Source organism: Herpailurus yagouaroundi, unplaced genomic scaffold, assembly GCF_014898765.1.
Source record: "Herpailurus yagouaroundi ecotype Mexico unplaced genomic scaffold, PumYag 162, whole genome shotgun sequence".
Taxonomy (NCBI): Eukaryota; Metazoa; Chordata; class Mammalia; order Carnivora; family Felidae; genus Herpailurus; species Herpailurus yagouaroundi.
In genome coordinates this window covers 9536580-9557565 of record NW_024412403.1, presented here as the reverse complement: position 1 = coordinate 9557565, position 20986 = coordinate 9536580, and the positions used below count along the sequence as shown (strand labels likewise).

The following is a 20986-nucleotide window of genomic DNA, read 5'->3' as shown; positions in this document are numbered from 1 at the left end:
TTGGATAGTATGGACATTTTAATAATATTCATTCTTCCAATCCATGATCATGGAAGATCTTTCCATTTGTGTCGTCTTCAATTCCTTTTATCAAAGTTTCACAGCTTTCAGAGTACAGGTCTTTCAGCTCCTTGGTTAAGTTTATTCCTAGGTATTTTATTCTTTTTGATGTAATTATAAATGGAATTGTTTTTTAATTTCTTTCTGCTACTTCATTATTAGTGTATAGAAAAGCTACCAATTGCTGGGTATTAATTTTGTTGTACAGCAAAGGAAACCACCAACAAAGCAAAAAGGCCACCTACTGAGTGGGAGAAGATATTTGCAAATGATTTATCCAATAAGGGGTTAATATCCAAAATATATGAAAAGCGTATACAAATCAACACCAAAAAAACAAGCAAACAATCTGATTGAAAAATGGGCAGAGAAACTGAATAGACATTTTTCCAACAAAGACATCCAGATGGCCAACAGACACATAAAAGGATGCTCAACATCACTAATCATCAAGGCAATGCAAATCAAAACCACAATGAGATACCACTTTATACCTATCAGAATGGCTAAAATCCAAAAGACAAGAAATAACAAGTGTTGGTCAGGATATGAAGAAAAAGGAATCCTGGTACATTGTGGGTGGCAATGTAAACTGTGGGGACCACTGTGCACCCATTGTGGAAAACAGTTTGAAGGTTCCTCAAAATATTAAAAATGGAAATATCATATGATTCCATAATCCACTACTAGGTTTTTACCCAAAGAAAGCAAAATATATATATAGATATAGATATAGATATAGATATAGATATAGATACCATATATAATATATAATATTTCCATTGTGTATGTATATACCATACATGTATATCCAATATATATATGTGTGTATGTGTGTGTGTGTGTGTATATATATATATATATACACAATGTATACAATGGAATATTACTCAGCCATAAAAAAGGATGAGATCTTGTCATTTGTGACAACACGGATGGCCCTACAGGGTATTACACTAAATAAAACAAGTCAGACTGAGATAGTCAAAAAGCATATGGTTTCATTCATATATGAAATCTAAAAAAAAAAAAATGAATAAACAGACAAAAAGCAGAATCAGACCTACAAATACAGAGAACAAGCTGATGGTTGCCAGAGGGAAAGGGTGTGGGGCGAATGGGCAAAGGGGAGTGGCAGTGGCACATTCAAGCTTCCCATTATGGAACGGATAAGTCACAGGGATAAAAGGCACAGCACAGGGAATACAGTCAGGGGTGTTGTAATGACCTGTATGTTAACAGATGGCAGCTACACTTGTGAACACAGCATAACGTATAGACTTGCTGAATCACTACGTTATACACTTGAAACTAACGCAACATTGGGTGTCAAGGATACTCAAATAAAAAAGCAAGCAAGCAAGCATAGTCCCCGGATGGGGATGAAGGGGGCTGGGGGATTCCTCTCCATCTTTGCAGTGGATCTAGGAAGCAACACTTCAGGGAGTTACTTTTATTCTTACTCTGACAATTCAAAGAGAACAGTGCCTAAGCTGATAAATTCTCATTTCAAAGGTGATTCATAGACTATTATCTCCAAAAAGAAATCCACCCAGAAACTTGAGATGAGAGAGTTAGGAACAAAGGGCTCCAGCTGTTACTTGAATCTGTCGGTGCCTCAAACGGGACAGCAGCTTAAACCAAAATATCAAAGGACTTTTTAAGGCCAGCAGCTCACCTTGAAGTGACTCCGGAATACGACCCCAGCCGCAGATGGAGACACTGGATCTCAAAGGCCAGGCCCACAGTGGCAGCAAGAGGTCAAGTCCACGATTCAAACCCAAGACTGTTTTCTGACTTTGCCACAAGGAAGGGCAAGCGAGGCACACCCTCTAGTGCAGGAAAGCAGCGGGCTCTCCACCCGTGCATTCTGAGGACAGGTAAGCTCTCACCTGATCTCGGAAGGTGGCCTGAGGGGGGAAGAGAATAAGTCGGTGGTGAATGTTGCCGCAACGGAAGAAGCAGGAGGAACGGGTTGGGTGGGACCAGGACTCTGCCCTCCGAGAGCGCCCTCTCCTGTCGCCACTGGGAATAAAAGTGCTTGGCCTGGCTGGGAGCGAATCCAACCCTCGCCAGTGCCCTGGGAACATACAAAAATAAATAAATCCCGAGGCTGGAGAGAAGGGACTGGGGCAAGATCCACCCCACCAGCCAGGTCCCAGGGAGACCCCACCAAGCTTCCACCACCCAACTGCTCCCCACTGCTCTGGGAGAGAGAAACAAACGCCTGTCTTGTTCAAGGAACGCAAAACACACACACAGGCTTGGGACGAGAGACAACACTCCCTTTGATGACATTTTGGATGATATTTCTTCCATTTCAAAATGCACCAGGAATTTGCTCTAACTCAATGCTCTGTGAGATAACTTAGGCTCCCTCAGTTTTCCCAGCTTACTTCTTCAGGAGGTTGGTTCCAGATTTCTCTTTCCACCCTAAACGTTGTAAGGAGTTAGGCCCATTTTGTTGACCTTTCCTTTTTTTTTTTTAATTGTGGTAAAATATACATAACATAAAATCTGCCCTCTTAACCATTTTTAAGTGCACAGGCCAGTGGCATTCGGTACCTTCACATGAGCCATCACGTTCCTCATCTCCAGACTTTTTCATCTTCCCAAACTGAAACTCTGTCCCCGTTAAACACAAAGTCCCCCATCCCCCTTCCCTAGCCCCCCACATCCACCACTCTACTCTCTGTCTCTACATGCCTGACTACTCTGGGGACAGCATATACAAGGAATCCTACAGTGTTCGTCCTTTCGGGTCTGGCTTGTTTCACTGAAAGGTGACCTCATAGTTCACCCCTGTTGTAGCATTGTGTCAGGATTTCCTTCCTGCATTTTTAAGGCTCAATAATGTTCCATTGTATGGATCTATCACATTTTGTTTACCCATCAGCCATCAATGGACACTTGGGCTGCTTCGACCTTTTGACTCTGAATGACGCAGCTATTATCCGAGAAAACTCCGCTTTTATTATTGTGATGTCACTGCCCAAGCCCATCTGAAGCTCGGGCCAGGAGTCCTTCTCAGTGGTTTCGAAAACCCCCCTCCCGTTCTGTGCCCTCCCCCACGTGATACCCAGCCCCCACCACAAAGCCCAAAGCAATCAGAAAACAAAACTCCACCCTCACACAGTCCAACCGTCACACACACCCCATCCCTCACCCACCCCAACTCTGACACACCCCAACCCTCACATACCCCAACCCTCATACAACCCAAACCTCACAGACACAGCAACTTGACATACCCCAACTCTCACAAACCCCTTCACACATACACCCAGTCCCCACACAGCCCCGGCCCCCCCCCCCTCCCCGTCTCTAGGGACTTTATGGGCTGGCCTCCAGCCTACACACAAGAACCACAGGGACTTCCCAGCCTTGGGGCATCATTCAGGGAGCCCCAGCATTTCCATTTCTGTCTCCCTCCCTCTCTTAATGGGACCGCATAGTTTTGAAAACAAAATGACTCCTGCCTCTGCCACGTGAGCGAGGGCACCTCCAGGTCTCCTGGACAGAAATCCCTGCTCTCACCTTGGACACTGGAAGCAGGGGGAGAAAGAATTCCTGTAAACTATCCTGAGTTATAAAGGTTTTTGCATACTAACCCCAGCCTCTTCAGACCTATTTTTATCACATTATGTTCACTTGTCATCCAAAAGGAGGACTACGCATTTTAGGGGCGCCTGGGTGGCGCAGTCGGTTAAGCGTCCGACTTCAGCCAGGTCACGATCTCGCGGTCCGGGAGTTCGAGCCCCGCGTCAGGCTCTGGGCTGATGGTTCGGAGCCTGGAGCCTGTTTCCGATTCTGTGTCTCCCTCTCTCTCTGCCCCTCCCCCGTTCATGCTCTGTCTCTCTCTGTCCCCAAAATAAATAAACGTTGAAAAAAAAATTAAAAAAAAAAAAAAAAAGAAAAACGCATTTTAAATATCCTAAGGTTTTCCTGCTGTCCTTGGGCCATACGTGGTACAGAAAGCCTATGGAGAGAGCTGTTAAGGAAGGAGATGGATCTAGATGCTGTTCTATGGATTAGGCAGAAACAGGCTGTGCCAGTCTCATTCACCAGCTGTTTCCCCAGTAAAGACTACAGGTATGTAGTTGGTGCCCAATCAGTGACCATTGAATGAGTAAGTGAAGAGATGTTTAAAGTCAATGGAAGGTGAAGGGAGAGAATGGGTGCCCCCTTGAGTGTCCATCTTCACCTTGAATCAGCCAGGGTAAAAGTGCTGCTTAGCAGTGGGAGCTTTGGGGAAAACCTAGAGTCCAGGGGCTATTTAGTCTTCGCTCACCATAAGAGGTTGGGTCAAGGTGAAATTCACAGGCAGGAAACTCTGGGTGCACCTGCCCGGCTCATGGACCTTAAGAAGCATTCCCTTAAGCTGTGGCTGCATGAGACGCAAGGACAAGAGTAATGAGACTCGCACAGATGCTCCTGAGCCCGGAAGGGCAGTCTAGTCTTTCTGGATCGTCTTGACAATGGGAAGTTGCTGCAAATTTCAACCTGCTTGCTTTCCGGCTTCTGAGCTCCAGCCCTCTAGGGAGGTGGATTCACCACTCACTGCACCAGTAGGTAACCCACCCTGTACCTCCAACCTCAGGCAGTTCAAGCATCCGTTGGTCAAAGTAGGGAGAAGGATGCTTTCCCACACCTTTTCAGGAAGATTGGGGGAAAAGGTTTTTCTGCTAACAACATATGCATATTGGCTGACTTTACCAAGCCTGTGGTTAGTTACAGCCACAGATTTGGGCAAGATTTGGACACAAAACAAAATGACCCAGCTGCTAAGACCAGGGCTACTTCTCAACAGGGCACTAAAGAAGTAAATCTAGTACCAATCAAGTTGCTGATAAAGAAACCTGATCAGAAACAGCAGAAAAGATGCTCTCCTCTGTCTCTGTTAGATGGGCCCTTTTCTGCAACCAGTCTGTGTTTTTGTCATGAACCAGTGCATTCAGCTGTATCTCAGAAGACCCCCACTCTGGGCAGCAGTATGCTTGAACTTGAAACAGGAAAACTGGAACCCATCCTAGCAGGAACCAAGAGGTAACCTACAAGGAACAACACAAAGCTGTTGACCCACCTCTTGTAGAAAGCATTGTTCCCGGTTTATTTAAAACACTAGGGCCACTGCAGAAATAATTACGCGTACTAACCATACTCCTCCTCACTTCAAGTGACCTCTTCACAGCAACCGAGACCCAGGAAAAGTCTGTCATTAAGGTTCATAAAGAAAATATAGGTGTATCAACATTGAGGTTTTGTGGTGAGCTGAGAAGAAGCCTCCCTAGAGTCTGCTGGTTCTATCTCACCAAGCTATTTTCTCCCAACATGGCTGTGGTCTGGTCTTCAAACAAGCTGAAAGATAAGCAAATACCCTTCCTCTCAGCTTACATTTGACTGCCTTCAGCATCCAGCGTGTTTCATGAATGACAACAATATAGTAGAAAGCCACAATTCACCCACACTCAACCACAGAACTCCCATCTAGAATAAACCAGAATTGGGGCAGAGGAACCCATCCAAAAACAAAATCAAATTTGATTGAAAGGTGATACAACCAGCCTCTTTCAGCTACTGATCATTCTGAAGTGGGAAATATGAGAGTTAGGGAAATCACATGACTAACTCAAACCACTATAAAGTCACAAACCATGTCTTAGAATCAGAAACAAAAACTTGAGAATGGATTGCTAGACAAAATCTACACTGTCCAACTCAGTACCACTAATGACATGCAGCTGTTTAAATTTAATTTTCAATTCATTAAAATGAAATAAAATTTACAATTCAGCTCCTTACTCTTGCTAACCACACATTTCAAGGGCTCAGCGGCCACATATGGTTAGTGACCACCATATTGAGCAGCACGGATATGGAATATTTCCATCATAGCAGAATGTTCTTTTAGACAGCACAGGACTACACACTAAGAAAGGAAAAAAGAAAGGGAATTTAAAAAGCAATAAAAGAGTTCTCCTCAAAAAAAAAACGAAAAACAAAAAAACCAGAAACCTAAGTATCCACCATGTACCTATCTTGTGCTTCCTGAAGGCATATTCAAACATAATGAACACATAGACGATATGAGACTTTAGGGCTACATAGACCAACGATGTTCCATAAAAGCTAGAAATGGTATATGTGCCATGGGTATTTTTGTAATTGTCATTAATAAGCTGAGAGCAACCCTTTCAACAAAATGTTAGTTGGTGGCTTCATGCTCATTTTGTTGATCTATTCTTCTGATTTCTAGTGGAACAAGTTTAGATCCTCCTGAAAAGGAACAGGAAAATATCCTACTTCCCACTTCTAGAACACATATATTTACTAGCCCTCTTCTTTCCATAAATGTGCATCATAGATTAGAGTTTTTGTTTTTGTTTTTGTTTTCAGGAATTTCCTTAGCAGAAGCCTCTGCCCCATGACCACCTTGAACGCCAGCTTTGGGGCAGTAGAGAATGTCACAGTCAAGGTTCCTTGCACAACAAGCAACAGAAACCAATCTGTCCTACCTTAATTAGAAAAGGAAAATTGTCAAGACGGATTCCAGAATACTTCATGAAGCCTAAGGATAATGAGGCTTCATGAGACACTTCAAGACCTGACAATCCACTGTCTCTGTCTCAAATGTCTGCTTCCCTTTGTCCAACTATGTAATTTCTTGCTCTCTTCAGAACTTCATTCTCTGCTTCTCTTCTCACAGAGTAGAAAAGGGCCACCCCTCAGCTCTAAGGAGCATATGTGGCCACCTCATGACTCTTGAATTTCACATGTCCCTTGGTACTTAGAATTTCAGAGACCCAATTCCAAGAGCCCAGGAGAACTGATTAGCTCAGCTTATCTCTCAGTAGTCCAAACAATCATGGAGGGAGAGTGGAACCATCTAGAGTAAACATGTCAGCAGCAGCTACTGAGGTACAGAAGAGTGGGAAGCAGAGAATTCTCAGGGAGGGTGCTCTGAGCAGTGATACCAAGGATGTAAATGGGAAAAAATGTGAGTTTAAGAAACTAAAGGCCACCTAATAGATACATTCCAATAACCCAAAATAGTATAATACAGGATGTCTATAAAATCTGGAAACATAGCTAATATTATTTTTATTTGTAACAGATTAAATATGTCTTTGAAAACAAGTATATTCATTCACTTGTGTTTCCCAGACATTATGGACATAGTTTACATCATATGCTTCTTCATTGCTACATTGCTCCAAGAAAGCAAAGATTTTATAAAGAGATTAAAGTGTTAGCAAGTTATTTCCAATATACTTGAAAAGCTGAGATGATTTTTATTCTTAAATTTCTGAATATACATGCTTTCTTTGGAAAGGAAGTATAGTCATATTTTATAGTTTAATTTAGTGTTTTTGTAATAGTCTTTACTTTAGAGATATTCTGTGAAATTGATTTTTTACCAATTATCTCCCTGTTTTCTCAGAGATACTAAATATTGGTATTCTTTGAAAGGTATTGAAGCAAAAACGATAATAAAAGCCAAATTATCCTCTTTATATTTTTGCTGTGAAAAACTGAAAAAAAAAAAAATGGGCACCTGAGTGGCTCAGTCAGTTAGGCGTCTGACTCTTGATCTCAGCTCAGGTCATGATCTCATGGTTCATGAGACTGAACCCTTCATCAGGCTCTGTGCTGACAGTGTGGACCCTGCTTGGGATTCTCTCTCTCCCTCTCTCTCTCTCTTTCTCTGCCCTCCCCCACTCGCACCTGTGTACACTCTCTCTCTCTCTCTCTCTCTCTCTCTCTCTCTCTCAAAATAAATAAATAAACTTTAAAAAAAAACTAAAAAAAAAAGTTTATAGGTCACTCAATGCAGCTCAGTTTTTTGGCAGACATTAATACTGTACTTTAATTTTTAATAATATTTGCCCAAAATTTTTATACTAAAAATTCATTTCTAAAGGAATACCTTTCCCTTGTACTGAAAAAGGCATTTATTTCCATTTGCATCTTTTTATCAGGTAAGTTTTTTTTCCTCGCGGAGCTCCCAGGAAAAAATAAAGATCAAGTCATTTAAAATGGAACACATCATGGGGGTCAGAATGGCCAAGGAAGTAGGTAACAAGCTGAACCTTTGCTTTATCCCTTTGGCTTTTCATGTCTCATGTCCCAGGCTTTCAAGATCTCCAGAAGCCCACCCAGTTTTCCCTCTGTTCATAGCTAGTGGGGTAACAGGAAAAACATAGGCTTTGAGGTCAAATGCTGTCAATAAGCTACATGATTTTGAGAAAATTACTTCATCACACAAAGCCTGTTTCCTCATCTGAAAATGAGATTAATGATGGAAATCTCACAGTTTTGTTGTGAAGATTAACTGAGTCAACATTTGTAAAGTACCTAACCTCAGCATACGATAAATATATCTATATTCATATTAGAATTATTATTGTCATTTTCTTTCTTTCAGTGGCATGGCTTTTAATTAGCACTATCTTTCTGAAAGTGACCTTCTTTAGCTTGGTCTTGCAAATCCCTCCTCTCCCAGCCTCAGTTCCAGCCCTGGGATGCAGCTCAGCCCAGACTCCGAAACAAAGGAACAGCAAGAACAAGTAGACGCTGAAATGGCTAATAAATATTGCTAAACCCCTATAAGTCTGATTGAAGAAAAGAGAGAAGGCACAAATAAAAAGTATTAGGGATGAAAAACCGAAACAGAAATACAGATGTGCAAATTAAAAAGAGAAAATTATGAACAATTTTTGCCAATAATCTGATAACTTAATTGAAATAGGTAATTACCTAGAAAAATATTAATTGTCAAAAATGACTATAGAAGATACAGAAAACCTGAATGGTCCTATGCCATTTACAAAATTTAATCTCTAATTTAAAATCTTTCTCAGCTGAGTAAGTACATGGAGTTTACTATACTATTCTCTCCACTTTTTATTATGGAAAATTTTAAGTATATGCAAAAGTTAAAATAATAATTTCTCATATAGAAATGTTTTTGCAGGCAAGTTTTATCAAACATTCAAGAAAGAGGGATTCTAATCTCTCATTAATTTTTTCAGATAATAAGAAAAAACAGTACAACTAACTTTTTATGCTAATATAATCTTAATGCCAAAAATAGACAAGAATGAGATGAGAAAGGAAATTTTAGGCCAGAGAAGCTATAATGGGAACTGGGGCATGTTGAACTCTATGGTGACCTGGCCTTTCAATTTTTATCATCCTTCCTCCTTTATGTTGTCATTTATCTTATTTAAACTTCAGTCCTTCCACTAATGCCTGATAAATCCACACACCTGCAGGGTGGTGTTGTAGATGGATGTGAGGAATAAAGCCTGTCCTATACATAATGTCCTGGCTCTTCAGAGACCCAGAGACTAGATGCGGAGGCTCTAGACCATGTGTTCTAGAAAGGAATCCTAAGTAAACAGTGAGGATATCAGTGACTCTTAATGGTTTAGCTGCCCCCTTCTCTAGGTGACTATTCAAAGAAATGATTTCATCTGATCACATCTGATGAATCAGCCAGGTACATCCCACAGCAGCCCTATGGCCATGGCTCAGGACAGGCTGATGCCTTTCCCCTACTCATCTCATTAGAAGCAAAGCCCATGACCTGACCTGCTGCCCTTGTCCCCCAAGGTGTTACATCAGAGGTTCAGAGCTATCAACTACTGTACTCGTGTGGCCCTCCAGCCAGCAGTGTGTCCTCATTTGAGTCATAAGCCCAACTCTACACTATATTGCTAAGTGAGACTAATTTTAGTAACTTCAGAAACTAAAATATTCTTGCACTTGGCAATTTCCCATTGTCCAAGGCTAGATCATTGCTAACAGGACCCACGTAAACAGGGATGGGCATGAAATATTTAAAAGACTGACATTATCTGCCCGATTGATGTAGAGAGTTCATTTGGGGAGTACTAAAAGGTAAGTTTGGTTATACCAAGCTAGACCCAGGGGAGAATGGTGTTACTTGTTTGAATAAACCATGGGGGAGGGGTCCAGCATTCTTTTAGCAGCAGTGTAATTTTAATGAGTAAAATTATATAGAAACCTTCAATATATAAAGCTGATGAAATCAGAGCTGGTCTTCTTATAGAAGGAAGATGGAGATTCAGAAATTCACCCATTTGACTTTCTCCTGTCCTCTGAGTCAACCCCTCTAGAACGCAGACTCCTTCCCTCAGCACTATGGGTATTGGGCACACAGCTCAAAGTCCACTGCCATGTGACATTAAAGTTCCACTTAAAATCCTTGTCACAGAGTCATCCATAATATGGAGTTAGGAGGTTTATGTAAAACAGACCCTCCACTTTGCCAGTGAGAAAACTGTGAGAAGGAGAGTCTTCCTGACCTGTCTGAACTCCACGTCTACTCAATGGCAGAGGCAAAAATATTATATATGCACCTTGACTCCCACCTCCTCCTATTTCCACCACACCCTACTGAAGTTTCGCCAATTAATTAAATGGAATTGGTGAACTTGCATCTACTACTGACTCCTGTATTGTTAACTATTCCCATACCTCAATGATACGTGTACACACTTCTGCACGGTTCTAAGGATATGTGTAGCAGAAGTCCTGGCTAGGCTATGGATGAGGCCGGCAGAGATAGATGGCCCAGCCACACACACACACACACACACACACACACACACACACACGTCATCCACTAAGCATCATGGTTGCCAGAAGCAACTTGAACTTGTTGAGCCTGAGGGCAGGTAGAACAGGGCCGGGGAAGGGGAATCAACAGAAGGGAGGAATAGGGAGACTGTGGGGTTCCCTGGGAAAGAGCCTACTGTGCTAGATAAAAGGGCTGGATCTGATGGTCCAATCTCACCAGCAGAACCTGAGGGACGGGGGGAATGGCAATTCCAGGTATGACAAATGCCTCTGCCTAGATGTTGCCCCAAACTCGACCACACTGACAGTGTGTACACAACCTGCGAAAGAGAAGAGGTGTGGAATACAGACTATTTAATAAGCTGTAAGTCCTAGAGGATCCAGCACCCAGAATCTCCAAGAGGGTCCCTCCACAAAAGAGATTAAAAAGGTGTTTCCCTACTAGCAAGAGTGGTGGTAAGCCTCAGGAGGCAACAGACACTGCATCCTTCCCCCGAGCCTACTCCCCACCCCCAAACAAGGGTCAGCAGCCTGAAGGAACCTCAAAGCTACAAGAGACCTGAAGTCCCAAAAGCAAAGCAAGGCCTCCCTTTAAGTCCAACACAGAAAACTACAGAAAATCACACTGATTGGCCCGGCTTGTGTCACATGACAACTCCCGAACCAATCGCCATGGGGAAAGGACATATGCCACGAGTGGCACGCGGAAGTCAGGTGCGCTTTGGGCCAGCCAGCCTCGCCCAACCATACATCATCGAGGAGGAACGGCAGGACCCCTGAAGCTGAAGATAAATGGGGGAGGGGTGGTGAACAGACCAAACAACCGCAGATCCTTAGGCTGAGAAATTTCTAGACTGTTACCTAAAAACAATCAAGAATAAAAGGTTTGAATAAGCTGAAATCCTTTTAGAGAGAAGTATCTAAAAAAAGGAGATGCAGAAGAAAATTTAAGAAGGTAACCATCATAGGCTAGGGGATAAGGACACTGATAAGGAGCTAACACAACCAAAGATGGAATAACAAGAATACAGATGATAAAAGGAATAAACTAAAGATCAATAAAAGCTACCACCTAGTCACACCTCCCAACAGTACATCTATGGTTTCATTTTATCCTCCTCAACAGCCCTGCCTCAAAAACTGTCACCCCCCAGCAAGAGCTAAGCAATCTGGGTTTCATGAGGTCATATCATCCAAAGTCATTTAGCTAGTTCCACAGCAGAATTCGAAATCAAGCCCAGGTGTGAAGGACCTCTAAATCTCTCCCACCCCTTTCACGTCCCTCAGCCCCCTCCCACACCATACTGTCTCCCCTGTTCTGCAGTTTTAAAACCAAATCATGAGGATTTTGGAGCTGGTGCATTTTTGAAGCTACGGTAACAGCCACATTAGAGGCTAGTATATAAGAATTCAATAACTACTGAGAGTCTAACTGGAATGGAGAGAAGAAAATTGGAAAACCAGCAAGGTGTAAGGTAGTGCTTCTTGGGTATCAAAAGCATCTCTGAATGCTTATTAAAACTACACCTTTGGGGCACCTGGGTGGCTCAGTCAGTTAAGCATCTGACTTCAGCTTAGGTCATGATCTCGCGGTTCACGAGTTCAAGCCCCACGTCAGGCTCTGTGCTGTCAGCTGAGAGCCTGCAGCCTGCTTCGGATTCTGTGTCTCCCTCTCTCTCTCTGCCCCTCCCCCACTTGCGTTCTGTCTTTGTCTCTCAAAAATAAATAAAAACTTCAAAAAAAAAAAACTACACCTTCTAGGGGTGCCTGGCTGGCTTGGTAAAGGGGAGCATGGGACTCTCAATCTCAGGGTCATGAGTTCAAGCCCCACACTGGGGGTGAAGCCTACTTAAATTTTTTTAAAAAGTTTAAAAAAACAAAAACTGCACCCTCTAGGTCCTCATCCCCAGAGATTCAAGGTTTTTAGGTGTGGGGCGAAGCCCAAGAATGCCAGCTTCAACAAGCACCAGTGATTCTGAGGTAGGCCATTGGCAGAACAGTGTTCAAAAACACTAGTGAGGGGCGCCTGGGTGGCGCAGTCGGTTAAGCGTCCGACTTCAGCCAGGTCACGATCTCGCGGTCCGTGAGTTCGAGCCCCGCGTCGGGCTCTGGGCTGATGGCTCGGAGCCTGGAGCCTGTTTCCGATTCTGTGTCTCCCTCTCTCTCTGCCCCTCCCCCGTTCATGCTCTGTCTCTCTCTGTCCCAAAAATAAAATAAAAACGTTGAAAAAAAAATCAAAAACACTAGTGAGAAACCAGGGCAATTAATAATGACAGAGTGTGAGAAAAATTGGAGAGAGATGTATGTAGTCTAATACTGTGCACACTGGGAAAAGAGGAAAAAGAAACATGTCAAAGGCGACCACTGAATTCACTTATCTCTGCTTTTGAAGATGGATGTCATCTTTGTCCCCGAAAGAGAATATTCTGGAAAAACTAAGCAACTGGAAGGGGCAGGGGGAGGGGGAAGTATCTCCTGCATCACTAAGTGGCAAAGTACCAAACCTAAGCAAAGGCTTAAAATAATTATTAATACTTGATCTAAGGTTATAAAAGAATAAGGAAAGAAAATAAGAGGAAAGAATACACTAAGTCAATGTTATTGATTTACGCTCTCTGAAAGAAATGCCAGACTATTATTTAGATGTCAAAATAACTCCAAGAAGAGTACAAGGCTGTTTTGATCATTTGAAACCAAATACCTGCTTTCTCTGAGATGGGGCTTTCAGACATAGAGCCTCCTTAAATACCACTGCGATGCTCTGAACAGATCACATTTCCCCTTCAAAGGTTACACCATGTTAAATTATATGCAATTTCAAAAAGAACAAGTCGTTGTCCTACTTTGAGTCCCCTTCTCTTAAAAGCATGTTTTGACTAAGATTAATTTATAGCCCAAGGAGATTTGGGGAGAGGAAAAAACCTTGAAATTGCAAGCAAAAATAACTAAGAATTCCGGTCACTTCTTAAATATCAAGTGATGTTGTTTTGGGAATAGGACCAGATTTGCACAGAGCCACAGGTAAATGGACCAAACTTTGGGGTTTGCAGTATCCAATAGACACTTCAAGGCGGGGGGGGGGGGGAATCTAGTGGATGCCACAGTTGTGGAGTGTAGCCATAATGGAGCTCAACGTTGGGCAATTTGCTCAGCCTCTAAGCCCTTCACCAAATGGAAAGTGGTACACTAAGAAAACACGAGGGCAGAGATGCTCATTACCCCACAGGAGTGGTGTGAGACTAATTAGTGAGTGCTCCTGAAGCACTTAAGAATGGATCAGCTGGGCAGTTTGGCTCATTCAACATTAGGTTTCTGTAAAATGTGCCCGTGGCGGCATGGATAACTTGCATCCTGACTGTTCCTATCACGATAGCCATAGACGTGCTCATCTCTTTCTATACTAATAAGTCCCCTTATTTCCTTAATCAGATTTCTCCATAATAATGTATTGTTCGTGTTTCTTTTTATTTATTTAAGTTTACTTGGTTATTTTGAGAGAGAGAGACAGAGAGCAGGGGAGGGGCAGAGAGAGAGTAGAGGGAGAGAATGCCCAGTAGGTTCTGGGCATTGTCAGCAAGGAGCCCGATGCAGAGCTCCAACCACGAACCACCAGATCATAACTTGAGCCGAAATCAAGAGCCGGAGGCTTAACCAACTGAGCCACTCAGGTGGCCCCGTTTCTTCTTTTTAAAACAAACCAAAAAAGGCATCTCCTTGTGCTTTTTAATATTTTCTTCACATATGCTAGGAATCTCTTTGTCAATCATTTATGTAACACTTACTCTACCAAATCAATGTAACTCATTAACTGAAGGGGCCCCAGGAGAGCCTGTGTGGCAGGTGGTACTAGGGTTCATTCACCCACCTGAGGAAGAAAAACGTCCTTATACACCTCAGCTTTTGCATAGGGTCACTTTGGTAATTCCACTTCCAGAATTTTTTGATTACTCAGATGCAAATTACTGAAGGGAAGATGTTTTCAATGGGATAGGGATTAAGTACTTGCATCGCAGTTTTGATCTGTTGGGCCATTTCCTGGGTCCTTGGATTTTAAACTCTGGCCCAAGACTCACTCCCTTTGAGGATCTATGGTCTGCTAGGACCGCCATGACAAAACACCTCAGACTTGGGGGCGTAAGCCAGAGACATTTATTTTCTCCCAGTTCTGGAGGCTCGAAGTCCAAGATCAAGGTGTCAGCAGGTTTGGATTCTCCTGAAGCCTCTCTCCTTGGCTTGCATATGGACCTTCTCACTGTGTCTCACATGGCCTTTCCTCTGTATGCACACATCCCTGTATCTTTACCTCTTCTTATCTGAAAACCAGTACTATTGAAGTAGGCCCCCAGCCTCCAGGACTTCATGGTATTAGAGTTCTCCAGAGAAATAAGCCATAGGATATAAAAGGAGACATCTATAGAATTGGTTCATATGGTTATGGAGGCCAGGAAGTCCTATAGTTTGCTGTCTGTCAGATGGAGAACCAGGAAAGCCAGTGGTATAAAACAGTTCAAGTCCAAAACCTGAGAAACGAGGGGTTGATGATTTCAGTCCCAGGCTGAGTCCAAAATCCCAAGAGCCAGGACTGTCAATGTCCGAGGTCTGGAGATGGATGCCTCAGCTCTTGTAGAGTGTAAATTCACCCTCCACTGCCATTTTGTTCTCTCTAGGCCTCTCAGTGGCTTGGATGATGCTCACCCACACTGGAGAGTGCCATCTGCTTGATACAGTTCACCAATTCAAATGCTAACTTCTTCCAGAAACACTCTCAAACACATCCAGAAATAATGTTTTACCAACTATCTGGGCATCCTTTAGCCTAGGAAAGTTGACATAACATCACATTCATTGAATGCTAATTATCTCCTCCACGGGCCTGTCTCCAAACACAGTCACATTGAAGATTAAAGCCTCAACATATGAATTTGGAGGAGTACAATGCAGGCCATCACAGAGGATATACCAGACACATTAGCAGAACCAAAAATAGAAATTCTGTAGAATGGTGGAGAAGTTTAAGCAATTGCTCTATGTTAACTTGACCCATAACACCATCAGAGCACAAGTACCATGAGTTAAACCATACTCCTGAAATAAATCAACTGTATATAGAATAAAAGCACTGAGTTTATGGGAAGGGATTGGTCCTATTGCTAATTTCTATCTTTTAATATAATTAAAAGGGGCTTCTACTCAACCAGAACCCTTGGACATTCATTTCAGATCCAAATGATAAAGGATGTCAAAATATGTATCTTGGAAACCAACTGTATTTAGCTTCTGATAGGGAAAAATTTTGTGGACATAGCATTTAATAAACAAGAGAAGAGGGCTTTTCATTCAATATACTTATGATACGAAAAGTGGCTATTAAACTTAATAGCCATTACTATTTCAATAAACAATGAACACAACCCAGAAAGCAGTTTATCCAAAATGTATAAAATCTATGCAAATCATCAACTGTGACTAGCCAATGGGAAACTTGGGCTTCCAGCACTAATTTGCTATTGGCCCCCAGTACTTAACTCTTCCCCTTCATCAAGATGCATGGCTCTACAATTCCCTGAGCCCTGATAGATATCTGTTGTGCATAGGACAGCAAAGCCAAGGGGCAACTTATAACACGGATCATTTAAAGGAGGGATAAGATCCTGGAAATGGCCCTAGATTATATTAAATAGCATCTTAAAACAGATATAACCAAAGCCTACAGATAGCTTTTTCTGAACTTCAGACTACCCAACCTTTTCTGGCAGCTCATGACATTTCTATCAGCTGCCCCACACCTGAAATCATCTAAGTGAAAATGTGCTGGGGCTCTCTTAGCCTAACCAATACTGTTAGCTTAAATTTCCCATTTGTCTTCATATTCTTTATTATTTTCTTCTTGTTTCTAGCATTGGGTTATTTCTTCTAAGCCCCAAATCCATACTACTTTAGATGACTGTATCTGTATACAGTGTGTCTGACCTCCCATGAAAGTGTTCTATTTAACTTCACTATGCTGAAGAGTTATGGTGATGAAAACCTACTAATAATTATTAGCAAAGCAGGATTGGGGGGGGGGCGCGGATAGAATTGCAGGGGATACACAAGAAGAAACAGTCCATAGGACAGACTTTCCTTTGTAGTAAAGAAATTTGTGTGTATATGGTGTCTGATTCGAGACATGTATGGCTGGTAATGGCATAAGAATTGGGAAAACATTTTTTACTAACACTTACTGTAAGGGGGAAAGAACCGTGGCTGTTTTTTCTGTCAGTGGCACCCAAACTCTGAAGAACTTCCACAGATAGGACCTACACTGTCCAAATTCTTCCCTGATTACTCTTCCCAAATTATGAACTAAAAAAATAGCATGGGAATGGAAGCTACACTGTCCTGTTGCTGTTCTACAGTAAATCGTATTTTACTCCAGGAAGGAATATTTAAAGTGAAGAATACAAAACACTACATTCATATTAAATTCCCAAAGCAAACCATCTACTTCCTTGGTTTAGAGTGACCGAGGCGGCCTTAATGTTTCCCTCAGCTTGACTAAACCTTAGACAGACTTATTCTTAACCCTAGACACTGACCTCCCTTTCCTTGGAGCATTTTGTCTAAAAAAACTTGTACATTCTTTTTCTGCCACTTTCAGATATATGACATCTTTTTTAAAGCTTCTTGCCAGTTTTATAGTCCAGGGATGTCTTTCTCAAGGACCCGGGAGCCATTGTTTCAAAACGTAATCTTCAAAGGAGATAGCAGCCTTATCTCCCAGTCTCTGAGGGAGGGCAGGAGCCCCATATGATGGCCTAATCACAGAGAAAACATTTGCAGACTCAGTAAATAACCCAATGTGCTCTACACATCTCACCCATCAACCTCCTGCTAACATCCTCCACCAGCTCATCCCAGCCCTTAAAAACCCTCCTGCCCTTTCTTTCAGTAAATCTGACTTCAGACTCCAGTTCCTCTCCCCTTTTGTAACAGTCTTGAATAAGGCCATCCTTGACTGCTTAACTTTGTTTACTGCAATTTTTGCTTTGACAAGAGTTTGTCATTCCAATAACTCTGCTCTTCATGGAGAAGCGGGAAGGCTCCTTTTCTCTTGGTTTCAATGAGGTACTTACTTCACAGTTAACAAAGGATCCCTAATTTCTTCATGGTAAAGCGCCTACGAGACATGTACTGTTAATTGCAGGCAAGCTGTTTGAGAAGTCCATGTACACGTGTTAATAAGGAGCTCTAAAGATATTCATTGTTATCATCATTCATTCAACAAACATTTACTGAGCGTTGACCAGCAACTGTGCTTGGTCCTGAGTACACACTGGGAAGCACGCAGACCGGGTCTCAGCCTGTAAGAAACTTCAGTCCAGCATCCGTGTTACAAAGAAAGCATTCATGGGGGTTTTTTGTTTGTTTGTTTGTTTTTTCTTTCTCTTTTGCCTTTCTCTTTGCTCTGACCTTTGCAGACACCCTTCTGTCTGGGGAGAAAGAGGATTATAGAAGGCATGCAAAGAGACAGACCACTGTAATGCAAATCATCACCTTCATGCATTCAAAGTGATGTTCTAACATAATATTGATTTCTTATTTGATGCATTTGTTTTAAAAAGAAAATTAAAATAATGAAGAATAACTTTATTTTTCAAAAAAAAAAAGTGATGTTTTTGTAGCAAGAGATGGCCCTTCAGCCTGGGGCTGTTGTCTTGAGAAAAGGTGTCCAGCTTTCTTATCTCCCCAGTAGCATATCAAGAGCCAGGCTTAGAGGACTAAGCCATGGGGGTCTTTATACTGGAGGCCTGGACAGGACCTGCCCTGTTTGGGCCCTGGGTGAACCGTGGTGAGGAGAAGGGAGCCCAGAGGCATGAGGCAAGACAAGTGCCTTACTCCACTCTGGCTGCTATAAAAAACAATGCCATAGATTGGGTGGCTTAGGCAACAAACTTCTTTCTTTTAAGCTCAGGAGGCTCAGAGGTCTGAGATCAGGGAGGCAGCATGGTCGGGTTCTGGTAAGAACTCTCTTCCTGCTGTGTAGACATCTCTCTTCTTGGTGTGTCCTCACATAGCAGAGGGAGGCCAGGAGCTCTGGTCTCTTCCTCTTCTTACCAGAGCACTAAGCCAGGGGCGCCTGGGTGGCTCATTTGTTTAAGTGTGTGACTCTTGATCTCAACTCAGGTCTTTTTTTTTTTTTTTTTTTTAATTTACCTCCAAGTTAGTTAGCATATAGTGCAATAAAGATTTCAGGAGTAGAATCCAATGATTCATCCCTTACATATAAAACCCAGTGCTCATCCCAACAAGTGCCCTGCTTAATGCTCCTTACCCATTTGGCCCATCCCTCCACCCACAATCCCTCCAGCAACCCTCAGTTTGTTCTCTGTATTTAAGAGTCTCTTATGTTTGTCCCCCTCCATGTTTTTATATTATTTTTGCTTCCCTTCCCTTATGTTTATCTGTTTTGGATCTAAATTCCACATATGAGTAAAGTCGTATGATATTTGTCTTTCTCTGACTAATTTTGCTTAGCATAATACCCTCTAGTTCCATCTGATAGGGAAAAATCTGTTATAAGATGGCCAACAGGACCGATAGGGAAATTCCAGTCACCGACCCAAGACTTCCCTTCCGGGTTCTTCTTCCTACCCCGCTTGCCGCGCGTTCCAAATTTCTACTAATGCAGAATGTGGAAGTAACAGACTATAAATTGTTTCCTCTGCTTACGCTCAGGACTCAGACCTCTGGAGAGTGATCTCCTCTGAGCCCGCCAGTGTGGTGAAATAAATCTCCTGCCTTCCAAGATCTCCGAGTGCTGCTTGGTTCTTCCACTGGGTGATCCAGACCAGGTTCCGTAACACATCCATGTAGTTGCAAATGGCAAGATTTCATTCTTTTTGATTGCTGAGTAATACTCCATTATATATATATACCACATCTTCTTTATCCATTTATTTGTTGATGGACATTTGGGGATCTCAGCTCAGGTCTTGGTCTCGGGGTCATGAGTTCAAGCCCCACGTTGGGCTCCATGCTGGGTATAAAACCTACTTAAAAACAAAACAAAACAAAACAAAGCACTAATCCCATTTGGGGGGCTATACTTTCATGACTTCATCTAAACCTAACCACTTCTCAAAGGTCCCAAAACCATCACACTGGGGGTTAAGGTTTCAACATATGAATGGGGGTGGGGGGAGACAGAAACATGCAGTCTGTAACTACAAGCCAACAGGTAAACTATTTTTCAAGTGAGGACATCCAGGACAGAGTTGTGGCCAGACTACATGTGGCTACAGAGGAACCAGCTTACAGGCTGCCCCCCGTCTCAGTTCAGGGCCTGGACACATCCTGCAAAATCTGACAGCACACAAAAGCACGGTCATTCCAAAGGATGCCTTGAAGAGCAGTCATCCTGGGCCGCCCGGATTCCTGGCTTGGAGCCAGGTAGGGAATGAGGCTCAGAGGTCTGCAGGTAGCAACAGTCCGCAAGGGAGAGCTAGCTGATGTGTCCCAGAGGTACTGCCCGGGACAGGCTGCAAGTTCACCAGCTACAGACAGAAGAACCAGCACAGGGAGGAGAGAACTATAAACACAAACCCCCCCACTTCCACCCAAAGCCATTTTAGGAAGGGAAACAAGGGAGACTCCCGGACCATGTTGCTTTTTAGGCAATTGCCTAAAGAAGCTATTTAAATTCAGTTGAGGCTTTTTAAATTAAATTGGATGAGATAAAATTTAAACTGGAGGGGACTGAAAGCCAGATCTTACCCAGTAACCTGTGGGGTGGGCTCGGGGGAAATTGGATCACGCAGCCACAATGAAGGCTTTACATTTTCTCTGCAGTATCAGTTAAATTGATGACCCTGCACAATAGGCAGCCTTGGTCGCTTGCAGAGGTACATTTCATCCTCATGACAGCTGGCACTCTGCTTGTCCTCATTTACAGATGAAGAGGAGGGGGCACAGGATGGATGACAAAAACTTTCCATGGTCCCAGAACTGGTAAGTGGTGTATCAGGACCCAAAGTCAGGTGAGGCTCAGTCGAGAACCCATACTTGTAGCCCGTACCCTATACACCCCTAATCAGAAGACAGTTAAGCAGAAGGCCTGGTAATCAGGATGCCCATTCAAGCAAAAAGAAGGTACCATATAAAGCTTTCATATCAAAACACCAAGCAAAAATGCCCTAGCAGCAAGCAAAGCTCCATGACTCCTAAGGGTCTTATACCCAGTGACACAATCTGCCCCCAAAACTAAAAAAAAAAAAAAAGAAAAAAGAAAAGAAAAGAAAAGAAAAGAAAAGAAAAGAAAAGAAAAGAAAAGAAAAGAAAA

General features: G+C 42.7%; 1 long non-coding RNA gene across 1 annotated transcript in view; it reads right to left on the bottom strand.

Moving 5' to 3' along the window:
* Nucleotides 1-935: 935 nt before the first annotated feature.
* The window catches only part of LOC121035962 (uncharacterized), a 39139-nt gene continuing 19088 nt past the window's right edge, over nucleotides 936-20986 (bottom strand). Inside the window, exon 3 of the long non-coding RNA XR_005793158.1 lies at nucleotides 936-2140. This is a non-coding gene — a long non-coding RNA (uncharacterized LOC121035962). The remainder of the gene's footprint in view (nucleotides 2141-20986) is intronic.